Source organism: Coenobita brevimanus, unplaced genomic scaffold (assembly GCF_032717465.1).
Source record: "Coenobita brevimanus isolate Jiangsu-jjx unplaced genomic scaffold, ASM3271746v2 jjx.HiC_scaffold_3709, whole genome shotgun sequence".
Classification (NCBI taxonomy): Eukaryota; Metazoa; Arthropoda; class Malacostraca; order Decapoda; family Coenobitidae; genus Coenobita; species Coenobita brevimanus.
This window is the reverse complement of record NW_027644760.1, coordinates 21,015-39,960: the sequence shown is the minus strand read 5'-3', so window position 1 is coordinate 39,960 and position 18,946 is coordinate 21,015. Positions and strand designations below refer to the sequence as shown.

The following is an 18,946-nucleotide window of genomic DNA, read 5'->3' as shown; positions in this document are numbered from 1 at the left end:
CATTTGGCTCGTTCCTTTTTTTAAATACTGTATTATTATTATTATTATTAATAAAACACAAAGAAAACTAGCAAGTATGTCTGGCCTAACCACATACCTGCTGTTACCATTTTTTAAAAATAATCAATAGAAAATCATACAACACTACATTTACTATGCCCCATAATGAAAGACAGTACAAATAAATATACAGAATATATTCTTCTCCATAATTAAAGATGGCAGACATAAACATACTCTGCCTCAAGAGGAAAGATGGCCCATATAAACACACCTGTACTTTGCCCCATAAGCTATGAGGGTGGACATAAACATATCTGTACTGTCCCATATAGAAAGATGGCAACTACACATAAATGTACTCTGCACTGTGAGGAAGGAGGGTGGTGGGGGACAGGCAGTGAGATCCCTGATAAAGGTGAGTGCTGCCTTGTACTTCCAGCTGGGAATGCAGCACCACCAGATAAGAAAATGTTTTGGCTACTTGGAGAACTCTGCTTAGGGCTAGAAACTCTAGGGGTATATCATCAGTGGCAGAGGCTCTTCACAGCACCTCTTCCTTAGTGATTTAACTGGCACTTTACACAAACACACATCCCTCTTTTTATTTTATTTATATTGCTTTCCTATCAGCATAATTTGCATCAATAATATACAAGAGGACATTAAGGTGTTCTGTGCATAACAAATTTCTATGGAAGAGGTGCTAAAAATCTGAAAAACCACAGAGAACAGAACCCTAAGATGCTAAAAAGTATAAATAACAACATGTGGAGGTTTTCCTTTACCAGCACAACATGAAGAACTCTGCTTATGGATTGTAAACTCTGAGAGGCTATAATGTGCAGATATTTAAAAAGAAAAAAACAGGCATTATTCTATACCAATGATACTCAAAGGATTCTGCTGATCGGTATGGAACTCTTGAACATTAAAAAGAATTCTACAGTACCCAGAATAATAAAATAAAAAATAATTTGATTTTACACCAGGTATCCCCGAAGGGCTAAGGCGTTGCCCCTGGGTAGAGGACTTTGGATTGGAGCGTGTAGCATTTTATGACTGGATGCCCTTCCTGATGTCTACCAATGACCCTTGGGTGGATTCGATCCTCCGACCCTTCGGCCAGAGAGGAGCGCTCTAACCCACTGAGCCACAGCTGTACCCAGAAATCTACATATTTAAAAAATCTCAAGGTTTTATGCACAGTCAAGGGCAAAAGTCTATCTCCTTTTCCACTGCATCTCCTTCACGCTTAGGCATGTCCATCACTTTCCTCCCTGATGCATTACTAAAAGAGCAACATGTGCAGACAGAAAAATATACCACAACTCTCACAGTTTAGGATATCAGCCAGCAGAGGAAAGCGAGAAGTAGGAGAAGTGAAATATTAAGGCAGAGAAACATACAAGCCTCTCTCAGCTTAAGAATACTAACCTGCTGAGGAAAGTGACAAGATGAAGAGGTGAAATATTAGGGCAAAGAAACATAACAAGCCACTCTCAGTTAAGGAATATTAGCGAAAAAGAGAAAGTGACAAGCAGAGGAGGTGTAATATTAAGGCTGAAAAACACCCCAAGCATCTCACATCTTAGGAATTTTAACCAGCAAGAATAATGGAAAGCAGAAGAGGTGAACTATTTGAGCACAGAAACAGACAAAGGCTCTCACAGTTAAAGAATACTAGCCAGCTGAGGACAGTGTAAAGGAGTATGAGTGAAACATGATGCAAATCTTTATCACCAACTGCACCGCAGCTATCTGAAGGGTTTTGTTTAGGGTGAGACACTCTATAATGCTAAAAAGAAAATGCTTAATGCATAAAAATTTATCCTCATCATTATCCTGACCCTATTTCCCATCACAAAAATGGAGGGTAGGATTCTAGAGTATAGAAATGTAAAAAAACAACAGCCAATTATACATCAATGCCTTCAAGGTGTAGGGAGCCTGGGGCTAGGCTATTGGAGTCAAGTATACTTGAGGGCAGATGACCAGCATACTTCCCATACCTCTGGGGTGTAGGACTTGAGGTTAGACTACTAAGCACAGTATATTTAAGAGCAGATGACCTGCCTGCATCTCTTGATGGTATTACATGACTGAAAAGTCTCCAGTCACCTCTCAAGGATCAAACCTATGCAGGGCTGCCACTCCAACTGGAATGCTCTAACCACCAGACACCTTGCCACTCACCACAGCTACTCAAAGGCTTATGTTGTGGGTGGAAAATTGCAAGATGTTAAAAGGACTTCCTTATGCCTAGAAATGTATCCTCATCCTAACTGTATTTCCCACCACCAAAATGGTAGGCAGGATCCTAGAAATGTAAAAAATAACAAAACATGACACCTTATAATTAACAACGCTACTCAGGAAGTACTGCATTAAGTTTCAGCCGACAATCAAATACAATTTTCAAAATATGTTTTACATTGTCTGGCTGAACTGTGGAGGGGGGGGGGTTCTCTACAATTTTTCTGTCATAAACAACTCACTTACTACATTAGGAGGCAGGATAGTTACTAAGTACAGTAACAGACAGCTCAGGAATTTGCAACAAACATTTCAAAAAGAGAACCCTCAATAGAAATCAAACAATGTCATAAAACACATTTCAATTTTTGAAATGATTCTGCTAATTTAGTGCACTCTGGTATGTATTGTTTACTGGCTTCACTTCATAACTCTAAAGTTCATGACATGGCACCTGACGCTCCATAGCTATGCACTCCAATGCCCAGCAATTTCATTACCAAATAATATTTTCTTACACGACAGATGGGAGCACCCATCATCCACTCACTCAGTGAAGTACTGCCTTCGGGTCTCTCTACACTACGTGACAGGCCAAATGGTTTCTTGTGAACCAAGAAACCATTTACAATGTTGGGTTGGGTAGTGCCTCGCTATGCAGTCCCTTATCCCTGGGGTCACACTCAATTACCTCATCCCCGGTCTTTTTCGGTCTGCCTCTTACAACCCTACATCAGATGTTCACTCTTCTCACCTTCCCCACCCAACTGTCATTCTCCATCCACTCCCCATGCCCAAACCATCTCAATCCATCCCTCCTCATCACAACACCAATGCACTCCAGTCCCATCCTTCCTCTCAACTCTTCAATCATAATCCCCCCACGACTAGAAGAAAATGACAAATCCCATTTTGCCTTCATCCAAGTGTAGGGACCTGAGATTAGGCTACCATTAATTCAGACCAGAGCCCCTGGTGCCTCAACATGACAGAAAAACCCCTGGCCATCTCCTGGACTTCAACCACAGCATATGCCACAATATGCTCTGACCAGGGCACTCTACTAATTGCACCACCAGATGTAATTTACTTGGACTTGGTAGGGGGGCAGGAATGGGGACTTATTGCATAATGATTCCTGACCTTCAGCTCAGATGCACAATGTTCACAACCACCCTGGCTTTCATTCATCAAACATTCAAATTTCAACAATACGCTTAAATGGTTCTCACCCTGGTAACTTTCATAGCGACACCCTCTGGAAGATTACGCTGGATATACTCAAGGTAGGTGTAGCAGTAGACTGTGTGAGGCGCGGGAGTGATAAAGTGAGGAAATGGGTTCTGGCTTCATACTGCACTCGGTGTTTCTTGTGGATGTGCACCGACTTCAGTAATGTCCACCGTTTTATGTGCTTTGTGGGCCAAGCTCTGTGAAAGATATAAGCTTTTATACTGATTTATATTTTTCTCTATTGGGCTATAGAGTTACTTGTGGAAAGGCATACAGATATTTCTTAAACTATATTTCAGTTAAACAGGGAGGCTTGATCCTGCAGCTGGATACCTTCACATGGTGGAACTGACATAGCAAAAACTGCCTGGTTATTCAAACATTCTCAACTCCATCCCAATCCCCCTAAAAGAGGATGGTGAACTGTAAGAGAAATCCAGTTTCAATCTACAGTCCACCCAGATCACATTCAGATAAACCTGGGGTCACAAGTTCACAACAACAACAACAACAACACAGAGGATTCAACTTTTGTCTTATGGCTTACAGCCTTGGTGGGGAGAAGCTGAGTTTTCAAGTCTGTAATTACTGAAACTTTTTTTTTTAACCTAGGGATAAAGGAGACTAAATGCCACCAATGAATTCCACATGTTTCACAAGAAGCTACCAAAAGAGGTGAGAGTAGGAGTTTGGAAGTACTGTGCCCTCTCTCCCTTTGTCCCTGTGTAGAGATACGACACGCTCACCACCCAACACCTGTGTTTTGAACAACCTCATTCCTCTTATATCATGTAAGGGGAGAATGTACAACTGCAGATGAAATTACCACTTCACTCTTTCGTCAAACGGTTAGGTGACCCCACCATAACATTCTGAAACTTTGCTGGGCACCACAGATTGCACCACTGGGTTTTAAAACTCACTGTTCACTAACCTCATTATTTATCCTACTGATTTATAGTATTGAAATGTATCAATATTTATGCCTATAATTCTACCTCAAGATTTCTTTCTCCTTGGCACAAAACAGATGCAACAGCCTTCTTAAACATTTTCCCACCCTATGTGAATGCAAAAAAACTGCTCTAAAATGATGGTGATACTGCCACAATTACAATGCTACTGAATAAGGTAGGTATAAGACTAATCTACTGCCTATCTTTAGCTAACAACCTTTATCCACTACCCAGAAAATGTTACAAAGACAATGAAGGTGTGTAAAAATTAGTCACCAAGTCTCTACGATTACATATTTTTTGTATTACAGTATTTCTTCTGCCTAAAGACATTTACATTCAGCTAGGGCAAGATTTAGGATGGGGGTTGGTAGAGATATGTTTACCATGTTGAATAAAACCATCTGAAGGTAACAAGAACAAACTATAAAAGGACGAAGCCATATGGAAAGGTTACGTATAAATGAGGCTTGGGGTGGAAGACAATGAAGTGGACTTATGATTAACAGGAAGGTAGGTGGTGGCGACCATCATCCACTCACTTGATGTAGTGCTGCTTACTTCCTTAGCTTTTATCATTCTTTTTCTGTGCCTGCCCTCCTCTCTTCCTATTTCTCCTTTCTTTCCTGTCACTTCTTATGCCTTTTCTTTCCTTTACAGGTGGCTTTACATTGAGTGACAAGCCAAATGGTTTCCTGTAAGCCAAGAAACCATTTACAACGCTGGGTGGTAACCATATAACCAAACCATACGTGCTCCCTACGTGTCAACAAGTGGGTTGGTGGAGGGTTGGTGCCCCTCCCTGTAAAACAACTAACTCAGTGTCAAATGGCCACCCTTTACGGGATTATGGTGTCTGGCAATAGATAGAATGAGCCTAAGTAAAAGAGGGTCACAGTGTCAAGACAATGGGGACATAAAGAGAGAGAGAGAGAGAGAGAGAGAGAGAGAATGTGTGTGTTTAGGGGCTCTGAGTTTTGCTTCCTCATTCTCCAGTGTTTCTTTGGATGTTATTCATGGAAGTTGGTATTTATCAACTTTTTATGTTCACCAAAGGATTGCTTAAAAAAAACTGCACTGATATTTTTGCAACTTAAGCACATATGACGTAGTTCATTTACATAATGTTTTTGACATATCAGATAGAGCCAGGATATCGGGGCTTGAATGGTGAGCGAATCGAAGCGTGGCCCATTGGATCGGGCAAATTTGGCCTGTCTGGACGTTGTTACTGTGCACTCTGCCCTAGGGTGGGAAAGGAGGTCCGGATGATGATGATGACTGACCTTTTTTCCCACATGGCTAGGGTAAGGTATGATCCTTAACATAATGGATGGATGGAGAAGCTGCAATGAATTATAAATGATATGAAATTGGAGATGCTATGGAACACTTGGAATGAGGAGATGCCAAGAGAGGGGTGGAAAAGTAGTAAGACCAACCCTCCACCCACCTATGTCTCTGTTATGCAATCTTCTCCTCCCCCATCAGGAGCACAGGGGCCTGGGATGGGCTAATTAATTTAGATAATTAAAGCAAGAGTCATTATATCACTCACACTTGAATGGTATTCTGTATGCAATAAACCCCAACTACATCTCATATTTAAAGCCTGATGTGTCACATATGGTTAATAAGACAAAAAGTAGGTTGAACTAACATGTCCTGAACTGTACTTCCGAGGTGAGATGCAGCGGTGGAGAGGAAGGTGAGGTATGATGGTAGCACCGCTGGGTCATGTCCTCGGCACTCCACATCAATTACGCTATACAGACGGTCAGGCTCACCATCATCCACAACCTGCAATAATATCATTACCTATTAACACTTTCACTCCAGTGATGTACTTTATGTTTCTGCTAGCCCTAGATGATGTTATTTAGCCAAGGCAACACTTTTTCACAGTGGAAGGCAAACAACGTATACCTTCAGCCCTTTGCCAAAGGTTAAAATATGCTGCATTAATAAATTTGTCTAGTTTTAGCAAGAATACAATAAAAATGTCACCTGACCAAAGGTGTTAAGAGGAAAAGCTGGTACCGTAACTACTGATCAACATCTTTTTCTTGTCACACACCAGTACAGGGTAGTTACATAAGTCTTGTCATACACAGTCATTCATAATTAAACATGCCTGATATACTGTACAGCATATATACAAAATATTGTATCCAACTGGAAAAATTAAGCCAAAAAACATAGTACAGTGCTATACTGTACACTTACAACACAATGACATACATCTGCAAACTCTGGTTATATGCAGGATTGTCATTACTTACTTGATTAACTCTGTGATTTACAGAAATCTATCTATCTATCTATTGCCAGACGCCTCAATCCCGTTTAGGGTGGCCAAAAACAAATCGCCTCCAAGTCGCCCTGTCCCCCGCCATTTCACTGCCACGCTCTCAACTCACACCCCCTTCTCTCATAATTTCCCTGTTCTTTCTCTAACTCTGTCTATAAGTATCCTACCATACACTTTTCCTATTATACTAAGAAGACAAATGCCCCTATGATTACCACACACTTCTTTTTCCCCTTTTCCTTTGTACAAGGGAATAATTTTATGGTATAACTAACAGCTAAACAGAGCATCTTCACACTGTCTTGTATGCAAACAATATCCATATTAAAATTATAAAACATAAAAGAGAACATTAGGCTGACAGAGATGTCAAAAAGTCTCTTAAGCCCACAAGACTGTGGCCACAAGGGCAGTACTGTATTATCAGCTTGGGATGCCTTTTAGCACCTCTTCCTTACTAGTTCACTTTTGAAAAAAAGACATCAATATTCTTTATGTTATGTAAGCAGTATACATCAATAATAAAGACATGAATGACATACTGTAACGGGGTGTATAAAAGCCCGCACTGCCTAGATGCAAAGAGGGGACCCTGTCTTTGGCTCAGTGGTAACGTGTGCGTGTATCAAGCACGAGGGTCTGAGATCGAATCTTGGTCAGACCAGTGATTAATTTGTTAAGTTTCAGTTCGGTTATTACAATACCACTGTATATTTGAGTGTAATGTACTGTGCAAATTAAATAAATGAGTATGAGTACCAGGAAGTCTCCTAAGCTGACGAGACCATAATCAAATGGCAATATTCATATGCTGTCTATCATACAGTACTGGAAGATGCTAAAGATATTGGAAGATGCTAAAGGTGATCAGAAAGAAATTATTATTCTCATATATTATTCTCTTTTGGGAGAAACATCAGCATCATCATCACCATTAAAATCACAATCATCATTACCATCTTCTTGGCCCTTTTTTCCACTTAAAGACAGGGTTATGTAGGATCCAGAAACAAGGAAATAATAAGTACAAAGGTGATAGAATTATGAACTTTTGTTATTCTTACTCAGTGCAACTTTGCTTATTCACTCTAACCAGGCCTATATGTATTCTGCCTATCTTATCTTGGCCTAAAACTGCCATCTCCATCTTGCATTTTGATCAGTATCATGAGATTAACAATTGAATATGGAGCAAGTCATAATAAAGTGCTATGGAAATGGTGTAGAACCATACTATTGCTGTTATAGAAAAATAAGCTGTAACAAGAGATTAACACTAGATTATGGTGCTAGTTACAAAGAAGTGCTATGGAAGGGCTGTACAACCTTAGTTACGTATACTGTCTTACTTTGCAATGAAGTGGAAAGAAGCTAAGTTATGGCAGACATACTGTAGACCAGCCTGTGCTTACCACAAGCTGGGTAGTGTCCTTCCTCGCTTTGTCTTCCGACAGCTATGCATCAGTCATACAAGCTCCATTAAACACTGTGACAAATTACATATTTTCGTTGGAAAAATGTACATAATCATGGGCCCTAAGAAGATCAGTGAGTCAGCTGGAGCTAAAAGGAAAGCAGTGAGAACAGAAATGCCCCAACCCCAAGCATCTCCCCAGCCCCAAGCATCTCCTCGTCCAAAGAGACAGAAAAGAGAAAAAACACCAGAAGGGCAGTTTCCTACAGTTTTCATGGAAGGTGACTCCCCTTCCAAAAACTAAAACCCCTCCTCCTCCTCTCCATATGCATCCACTTAAGCCATCAGCTCTCCTCAGGACTGGTAAGATGCAGTGAAATTTTTATGTATATAATCTACAGGGTATATGTCTTTATTTTAAAGGTTTTATGTACAGATTAATGCAAAATACATTGTTTCTTATGGAAAAAAATGATTCGGTTTTCAAACAATTCGCAACTCGTACAGCCTCCAGGAAAGAATTGTGTACGAATTCCGGGGTTCTACTGTATACAGGATGATGAAGATGGTATACAGTATATATATACTGTATACAGTGCTGCACACCCTCGATTTAATGAACTAACTGGTACCAGACCCCTGATGTTAAAGCCGATAGTTCATTAAAGCAAAACACCATGCTGTTCGGCAATTTCCCAGGTGTCATGGCTTTTACCGAACAAAGATCGTTAAATACAGATCATCGTTTTGCCGTAGTGTCGTACACAATCAGAGACAGCTAGGTCTGAATGGTCTATCTATCTATCTATTGCCAGACACCATAATCCTGTAAGGGGTGGCCATTTGACTTTGAGTTATTGGTTTTACGGGGAGGGGCACTAACCCTCCACCAACCCACTTGTTGACACGTAGGGAGAACGTATGGGTTGGTTATATGGTTGCCACCCAGTGTTGTAAATGGTTTCTTGGCTTACAGGAAACCATTTGGCTTGTCACTCAATGTAAAGCCACCTGTAAAGGAAAGAAGAGCAACAAGAAGTGACAGGAAAGATGGGAAATATAGGAAAAGAGGAGGGCAGGCACAGAAAATGAATGATAATGGCTAAGGAAGAAGTAGGCAGCACTACATTCATGACGTCACATGATGGTGTGGTAGTAACAGCACACTGTGACTGCAAAGCTGGTCAAGGTGAAGATTATTTTTGTTTGGATATTATTCATATCAAAACACAAACAATATTACAGTAAAAGTCCAATTCTTCGGCATCCAATTCCCCAGCAAATCTGACATTTCGGCAGTTTTGAGAAATAGTCCCATTTACGAAAATCTCTGATCATTCAGCAGATTTTCCGATTTTTTTCGTCAGTCTTGAAATTCTCCATGAGGACCCTCTACTGCTGGGGACTTCTTCCAGCAGTAGCAGAGTCCAATCAACCCCTTCTATTGTACATATGTAATTAAGGAACCTACTATAAGTTTAGGTAAGTGCATGTGAACTTGTAGGCCTACTGTACCATTACATTTATATACAGTATGTTCACTAATTTCTTTATTTTTCATATTCATGTATAGTACTGTATTCATTACAGTATTGTACAGTATCAAACAGTATACAGTACTCTCTCCAAGCACATTTGTAATGATATGAGTAGTGATGATAGTGTTCACCGAAACATATAAGGTATTGAGTGGGTAGGGTTTTTGATAATTCGGCAATTTTGATTTTTCGGCACTAGCCTGGTCCCATAGATGCCGAAAAATAGGACTTCTACTGTATTATGTGGTTTCTATAGTTATTAGATAGTAGTTCAGTATTTGTTTTTATATTCATGATTCTTATCTTACAGTAGTTGGCATTTCTGAACACAAAATCCAATTCTCCATAACAGTTACACATCCTTCCCCTCAACTATCACCTTTTTGGGTGCACCACCACCTGTCCCACCCCTCCATTCATTCAACAATATTTACAAATGCTTCTGTCCCCCACCACAACAACTTTAGTTTCCTGCCAATAACCCGAACCCATGAATCGACAGTACCCATTCTACCCCATTTCAGCCAAATACTCATCCTACTGCACTCTTCCACCTTTTCTAATCTTTTTTACCTTTATTACTACCCATTCTACCTATTCTCCCACCACTACAAGCAGCCAACACCCTGCCACAGGTCTAAAAAATAAAAAATGCTTTTTCAAGCTCACCATTCCCACAACACACACACAATCGTAACCCCAACATAACCTTCTCTTCATCTACCATTCTTTTCCTTTCCTGGTACACTTTTTTCTGCACTACATTCCTATTCATTAATCTTACACCACCTTCCACCCACCAGAAATTCAGATCTTGAAAAACCGAACCCAAAATCACCACACCTAACACCAAGCCAGCCACCTCACTTTTCCAATTACCTTATCCACCCATTCATTTCTCCCTTTTATTCCCATTCATCACCTTTTAGCACATTTCCCTACCTCTACATGCACCCATTTCTCCAGCTCACAGCCAGCCAAAAAATGCATTTCCAACTCACCACCATAATTTTCTCCTCTGCAGTTGGGATCTTCAGTATACCATAAAAAGAAGAGACTGGGGTGCTTATTGGTCTTATTTCCACAGCCGACAATGCAGCAAAAGTGTGGCATTGTTATTCGTTACGAGACAAGTACACACACCACGTATAAGTCTCCAGAATCTGAAAATATTCACCCACGTACCAAACCAAAACACTCACACTCCGCGCGCTAACCCACAATGCACCAGGATGATGATGTCACAAATGTTTATGAATCCGCGTTGTTGTACCTCCTACGTTGTGTGGGTTCCATATTTTCTTCATTTCCTTCCTTCCTGCTATCTAGCCTCTGTGTCTCTTCTTCCTCGATTACTCATTATCCTCTTGCATGCAGCTTGAGTCGGCACAGAAAATACAAAGTGTAGCCACGAGCACATCATTGCAACCTCATCCTCGCCAGTAGTACTAACCACCACCCGTCTGAGGGCCCGGGCACGAACGGGACCCCGTGGCAGTAAACCGCGGTCAGTTCAAATCGTTTCCTGATGTCCGTCGACTACACTCGTATTCTGAAGTGAAAGGGAATAATTCATAGGACTATAGTCATAAAGCGCAGCGAAAGGGTTATGTCAGATTAGTGTAGGTTCAGTTAGGTTAGATTAGTGTAGGTTCAGTTAGGTTAGATTAGTGTGGGTTGTTAATGGTAGATTAGCGTAGATTGTTACATTAGATAAGAAAAATGCAAGAATTATCATCCTGAGAATTACGTTAGATTAAAGAAAAGAAAAAAAATGTAAGAATGATCATCTATTACCAATTTGGAAGACCCTGGTCCTCCCTAAACTGGAGTACCCGTCTCAGCTGTGGTCTCCACACAAAATTGGTGAAATTCAGCAAGTGGACAGAGGGTCTTCACCAGAAAACTGAGACTCATCGGTCTAGATATACAGATGGCAGTTTTGGGCTGTTTAAAGTGAAATGAGTAAAGCAAACTTTGAGCTTTTGAAATCGGCGGGTTGGCGCCAAAATTCAGCAGGTGCGCGTGGATAAGAATGTTTTATCTTTTTATATTTTTCTTTCACTGCAACCAAGGTTGGGAAATATTAAACTGGAAAAAATTAGACCAAACAAGTCTTTTTCGGTTAATAGTAAGTTGCTAATGGACATTTTATGAATGCCAAGCAGATCCCGACGCCATTTTGAGAGAAGAGGACAGCGTGGTAAGCATCCGACTTTAATTCACCTTCTTTTATTAGTCACAGTTAATTTGCAAGCATTACTTTATTTACTGATTTTAGGTAGGCTATTGGTGATCACTTGGAGGTGAGTATGGTAGGGAAATAGTTTAATGGTGACGCTTTTCAGATAATTGATGAGATTGGGGGCTGGGGACGCCGAAGAATTGGCTTCGTAAGTATCCGTCCTAATTCAAGTTTTTGACTACTTACACATGTTTTGCCCCCTTTATTCCTGTTACTAGTTTTAGTAAAGGTAATGGAGATAACTTTGAATTAGGTATCATAAGGGTTATTGGTGTTTTGAGATGGTAAATGGTGATGGAGTGAACAGACGCCTAAGAGGCCGGCGTCTCACGTGAACAGATGCCAAAGTGGCCGGCGTCCCACGTACTTGGCTTTGATTTCAACCATTTTCAACCAAGTTAGCTACATTATTGCACTTGTTAAATTTAGACAAGTTAATATTGTTTAGAGGTTAGAATGGTCAGGAAGTTTTATTGTTTTATGGTGTAAAATTGTTGACTGCTTTTCAGGTTACGTCCCCATCTGAAGGGAGAAACCTGTATTTCGTCCCGGCAAGGATGCTGCACCGCACCAGTTCCCTTCCTTCCCATATACAGGATACAGGTAATTGACTTACGTTTATCTACTTAGTATAATTAGATAACAGCCGTTTGCACTGATGGTGCAAAAGCAATGACAGGCCCAGTAAAAGGTGTTTTGGCTCTTATTAGAAACGTTGCTCCATCAGGCAGACACTTGCCTTAATAGACGTGCACTTGCAGTAATGAAGATGCCATGCGAACTAAAGTTATGCTGGATGAGGTATTCAAGGTGGTAAATTTCATCAGAGCTAGACCACGAAATTCGCAGCTGCGTACGGCACTGCTAGGAGATGGGGCCCAGTCATAGTGCTTAGTTACTGCACACGGAGGTGCGCTGGTTATCCCGCGGCAAAATTCTTTCACGTGTGTGTGATACGAAAGATGAGATTAGAAAATTTCTTACAGGAAACAGCTTTTCTCTGTTAAATAGTGACGAAGTCTGGTCAGTGAAACGGCTATCTTACTGTACAGATGTTTTTAAAACTAAATGAACTGCACTTGTCATTGCAAGGCTCAGATGTGACATACTGAAGGTTCAGGACAAAATTGAATCTTCTCAAAGTAAACTTTTAGGTTGATTGTGCAAAGGCAAAACAAAGTGAATGTTTTCCAACTCTTCATCTGTTCCTGACTAAACATTCCTTGCAGTTGGATGGAAGTTCAGGAGAATGCATTGTTCACCATTTAAAGCAATTAAATAATATATACTTTGAGGGAATAATTTCTCAGGCAGGCAGACCCTCTGTCCATTTATGGATTCTGGTTCTGTAATAGGACAAACCCTGTCTGTGAAGGAAAATTAGCAGCTGATTGAAATTTTAATAGATCAAACGCTCAGAACAACATTTGATAAAGACTCGCTGCATACCTTTTGGGCAAAGCTCTTGCACGAGTATCCTGATATTACAAAACGAGCAATGAAACATCTGATGCCATTTGCAACACCGTATAGGTGTGAAGCTGGTTTCTCACGCTATATTGCCACTAAAAACAAATACACAAGTTGGATGTAGAACCTGATAAAGCGCCTGCAACTAAGAAGCATCCTTTCAGATAGTCTTTGTCACCAAAAGCAAGCCCATACATCACACTGAAGACTGTAAGAATGACGAAGCTATGCAATGATTTTCAGTTGATTCACATCATTAAGTGTGTGTGTGTGTGTGTTTTCCCGCGCGCGCCAAGAAGCGACAAATTGTGTGTGTTTTCCCGCGCGCGCCAAGAAGCAACAGCGATTGTGTGTGTTTTCGCGCGCCAAGAAATGACAAATTGTGTGTTTTCCCGCGCGCGCCAAGAAGCAACAGCGATTGAGAAGCGTTCCGGCAGATGTTAAAGTTTGGGAAACACTCTTAGATTTCAGTTAAGGAAATCTTCGTGTTTTTATGAGAATAAATGTAAGAAAGTGTAGATAATTATCCACCTATAAGTCTGTATATATTGACTTCTTGCGGGTAATTTATGTACAATAATATGCCTGCTAGTGTTAGATAAGCAAATGGAGATAACTAGGATATAAATGTTAAGGGAATTTTTATGTTTTAAGATGAAATTGTGTTACTGTGAGGTGATGAAAGTTATCTTGATATCCTGATCCATTTTTCTACCTTGTTACAGCCTCTTTATTCACCTTTTTCTGTTATTCATGTTAAATAAGTTATATAATAGGGGTAAGGAAGATGAGAGTATGGTAAAGAAATTGGTGTTTTGTGATAAATTATTGACAGGAATAGATAGATTTTAAGTTTGTTCTAGTTGCAGCTATTTTATGAACACGTTTCTGTGTACTGGTAATTATAAGTAAGTGGAAATTAGGATTGATTGAGGATATAATTGGTGCTATTGTGAGGTGAAGTCTAAGAAAGTTGTTAAGTCCCCATCTCTAATTCCTCCTTTTACCTACTGACTGGCACAGCTTGTGTATTCAGCTATTGTGAAATCAGTTAATGGAGGTAAGAAAGAGGTGAGTATGGTTAGGGTATTTAAGTGATTATACCCTTTGTACCATAACTTGTCCTAAAATTGTCACATCTCCGCCTTGAATACTGGGTTTTAACGAGAGATTAACCCAAGAATACGGTGCCAGTCACGAAGAAGTGCTATGGAATGGATGTAGAGCCGTAGAATTGTCTTTTTCTATCATTAAGCTGTGTGAAATATGCTGCAAAGGACACATATCTCAGCCAAGTTAGTGTAAAAACAGTAGGCCTATAGTTATTTAGTGGTAGGTGGTGGCGACCATCATCCACTCACTTGATGTAATGCTGCCTACTTCTTCCTTAGCCTTTATCATTCTTTTTCTGTGCCTGCCTTCCTCTCTTCCTATTTCTCCCATCTTTCCTGTCACTACTTAATGCTTTTCTTTTCGTTACAGGTGGCTGTACATTGAGTGACAAGTCAAATGGTTTCCTGCAAGCCAAGAAACTATTTACAACACTGCACCGCCGGATTAAGGGGGGGGGGGCCCAAGGGGCCCGGGCCCCAGGCCACCCACCAAGAGGGGGCCTCCCACCAGAGCAACTTGTGTTCATTTCATTTCGTGTTTATGCATTACATATTACAGCATTGGATGAATAGTCCCCGTTCAGTATTTCCTAACTAAAAGTGTCCTATTTATATATTAGGATTTAGGTTACCAGTCTGTGGTGTATGCCACTGGGGGAGTTGGAAAGGGGGCCTCCCTTCCAAGCGGGCCCCGGGCCTCCCACATGCTTAATCCAGCCGTGCAACACTGGATGGTAACCATATAACCAAACCATACGTGCTCCCTACGTGTCAAGTGGGTTGGTGGAGGGTTAGTGCCCCTCCCTGTAAAACAAATAACTCAGAGTCAAATGGCCACCCCGTACGGGATTATGGCGTCTGGCAATAGATAGATAGATAGGTTGATGAGTGGTTATATTGTGAGACCAGATACCAAAGGACGTTGCCGTAGCAAGTATTCTGAGATAACTTTGTTTTTTCCTCATCACAGGCTATTTACACAATTTATTATACTTATTAATGTTAGATAAGTTGGTGGAGGTAACTAAAATAACAGTATGGTAAAGGAATTTGCTGTTTTATATGATTAATGGCTGTCGGTTTTTGAGGGTTTGTACCTAAAGTTTTAGACAAGAAATTCCTGCTCTGAATTGGCCTTTTTTGTCACTTTAATTTACTCCCATTATTCTACTTACTAATCTATAAGTTAATAAGATAACTAGGATTTGTTCTTTAGGGAAATTTTGTTGTTTTTGGATAGTTAATAGTTCTCTGCCATTGATAGGAATTTTTGAAATGTTATCCTTTTCCAATGACACTTTTTGTCTACTTGCAGCTGATTTTCTGACATTATCTTATTTATTGCCAGGCACCTTAATCCCGGAGGCGTAGAGGATGGGCACAGAGACCTCCACGTCGCCCTGTCCTGTGCCATTTGGCTGTCCCCTCTCCAACTCATCCTCCGCTCACGTCGCCCTGTCCCTGCAATGTGCCTGCCCTCTCCTACATAGCTTCATCCCTCCAACTAGTTGTTAGCATTAAGTGTGCCAGTGCTAGTTGCTGATAATAAATATGTTGCAGGAGGTAAATAGGTGTAAGGCGGTTTTTAATGGTTATGTTTCGCGATCATGTAACAAAAATATAATAATAATAAGTAACAAATGTTCACTTGCTGTAATTACTGGGGACACTTTCCGTTTGCAGCTAATGTACTCTTAACTTTGCCCAGTTTGTTGTCCTTTTGCATTCTATTAATTTCATGTAGCTTAGTGCCAGAATAGGACAGTACTACTGCTTTACATTCTTTCCAGCCTGATGAAGCTGATAATCTGGTAGGTCTGATGGTCCCCCCTCTGGGATTTCAAACACATAAAAGAAAATTCGTGAAGTAGCAGGTTCTAGTACAAAAAAATGAAAACTATTTCCATTTTACACTGACTTGGCCCATAATTTCACACCCTTGCATTGCTCTTCTTCATGACTAGGGAAGAACCGCCACCAGCATCAGTGTGTCCTACGTCCCATGTCATTGGTAGTGTATGTTAAATGATAAAAATGTGTGCGGTGGGCCCAGAGTCGTTCAGTTGGTCCACTTGGTTTGTCCCATTTAACAGGATATCTGGTATGTACAATGGTTTGTCCAGGGATCTCAAAGCGTCCATTAAATCCCATGTCTGGTGTAGCGAGGGTTTAGTGTAGTAAAAACAGCTTCAGTACATGTATGTGGGAGTTTAAACCTGGTATCTGGTCTAGTGGGGTTTGGGAAAGCGGGGGTTTACTCTTCTGAAAACAGCGTCAGTATATACTTGCCCCTACCCGACTAATTGTTCCCATCACTTACAGGTACATGATTACGTGTTGGAGTGTGTTATGCAGATGGGGGCAGAAGAACAGTGTGTTACGACAGTGCTACTCAGGAGATCGGCGTGTGTTATTAGTGTTATTCAGAGATCAGAATGTGTTACTAGCATGTTACTTGTACTGTACCTTACTGTGTTACTCAAAAGATCAATGTGTTAATATATACTGTTACTGAAAGGATCAGAACGTTTTACAGGTGTGTTACTGAAAAGACTGGGATGTGTCACTATGTTACTGAAAAGACTGGAATGTGTTGATGTGTTACTCAGTGATCGGAATGTGTTAATAATGTCACTCAAAGTAATATGTTAATAATTTGTTACTGAAAAGATCGGAAAATGTTAATAATGTGTTACTCAAAGATCAGAATGTGTTTTTAACGTATTCAAAAGATCAGAATGTGTTACTATATATACTCCATTTCACCAAGTTTGGCACCATGAGTGATGTCCTCAACACCTGTAGTACACACATACATTCAAACGTAGCCAGAGTTAATAAATCATGTGCACATGGTTATGTATGTACGTATGTATGCAGTGTCATGTGCACCAAATCCATTACTTTTGGTTACTTATGGAGACTCATTACCTTTGGTTACGTATGTATGTAAATATGTATGTAGTCATGTGTACATAATGATCCATTTCCTTTGATTATGTGTATATGTATGTATATATGTAGTCATGTGTACATAATGATCCATTACCTTTGGTCACGTACCGGTATGTATGATGTATACATGTATATACGCACATACGTATTTAGTGTCATGTGTACATATTTATCCACTGACTTTGGTGGTTATGTATGTATGTAGGTAGGGTCATGTGTACATAACGATCCATTACCTTTGGTTACGTATGTATGTACAAATGTATGTAGTGTCATGTGCACATAATGAGCCATTAACTTTGGTTACGTATGCATGTATGTATATGTATGTATGTAGTGTGGTTACGTATGCATGTATGTATATGTATGTATGTAGTGTGGTTACGTATGCATGTATGTATATGTATGTATGTAGTGTAGTTACGTATGCATGTATGTATATGTATGTATGTAGTGTAGTTACGTATGCATGTATGTATATGTATGTATGTAGTGTGGTTACGTATGCATGTATGTATATGTAGGTATGTAGTGTGGTTACGTATGCATGTATGTATATGTAGGTATGTAGTGTAGTTACGTATGCATGTATGTATATGTATGTATGTAGTGTAGTTACGTATGCATGTATGTATATGTATGTATGTAGTGTAGTTACGTATGCATGTATGTATATGTATGTATGTAGTGTAGTTACGTATGCATGTATGTATATGTATGTATGTAGTGTAGTTACGTATGCATGTATGTATATGTATGTATGTAGTGTGGTTACGTATGCATGTATGTATATGTATGTATGTAGTGTAGTTACGTATGCATGTATGTATATGTATGTATGTAGTGTAGTTACGTATGCATGTATGTATATGTATGTATGTAGTGTAGTTACGTATGCATGTATGTATATGTATGTATGTAGTGTAGTTACGTATGCATGTATGTATATGTATGTATGTAGTGTGGTTACGTATGCATGTATGTATATGTATGTATGTAGTGTAGTTACGTATGCATGTATGTATATGTATGTATGTAGTGTAGTTACGTATGCATGTATGTATATGTATGTATGTAGTGTGGTTACGTATGCATGTATGTATATGTATGTATGTAGTGTAGTTACGTATGCATGTATGTATGTAGTGTGGTTACGTATGCATGTATGTATATGTATGTATGTAGTGTAGTTACGTATGCATGTATGTATATGTATGTATGTAGTGTAGTTACGTATGCATGTATGTATATGTATGTATGTAGTGTGGTTACGTATGCATGTATGTATATGTATGTATGTAGTGTAGTTACGTATGCATGTATGTATATGTATGTATGTAGTGTGGTTACGTATGCATGTATGTATATGTATGTATGTAGTGTGGTTACGTATGCATGTATGTATATGTATGTATGTATGTAGTGTCATGTGCACATAATGAGCCATTAACTTTGG

General features: G+C 39.8%; 1 pseudogene; it reads right to left on the bottom strand.

The window, feature by feature from the left end:
* Window positions 1-3,488: 3,488 nt before the first annotated feature.
* Window positions 3,489-18,946, bottom strand: part of LOC145390248 (small ribosomal subunit protein uS10m-like) — a 32,634-nt pseudogene continuing 17,176 nt past the window's right edge.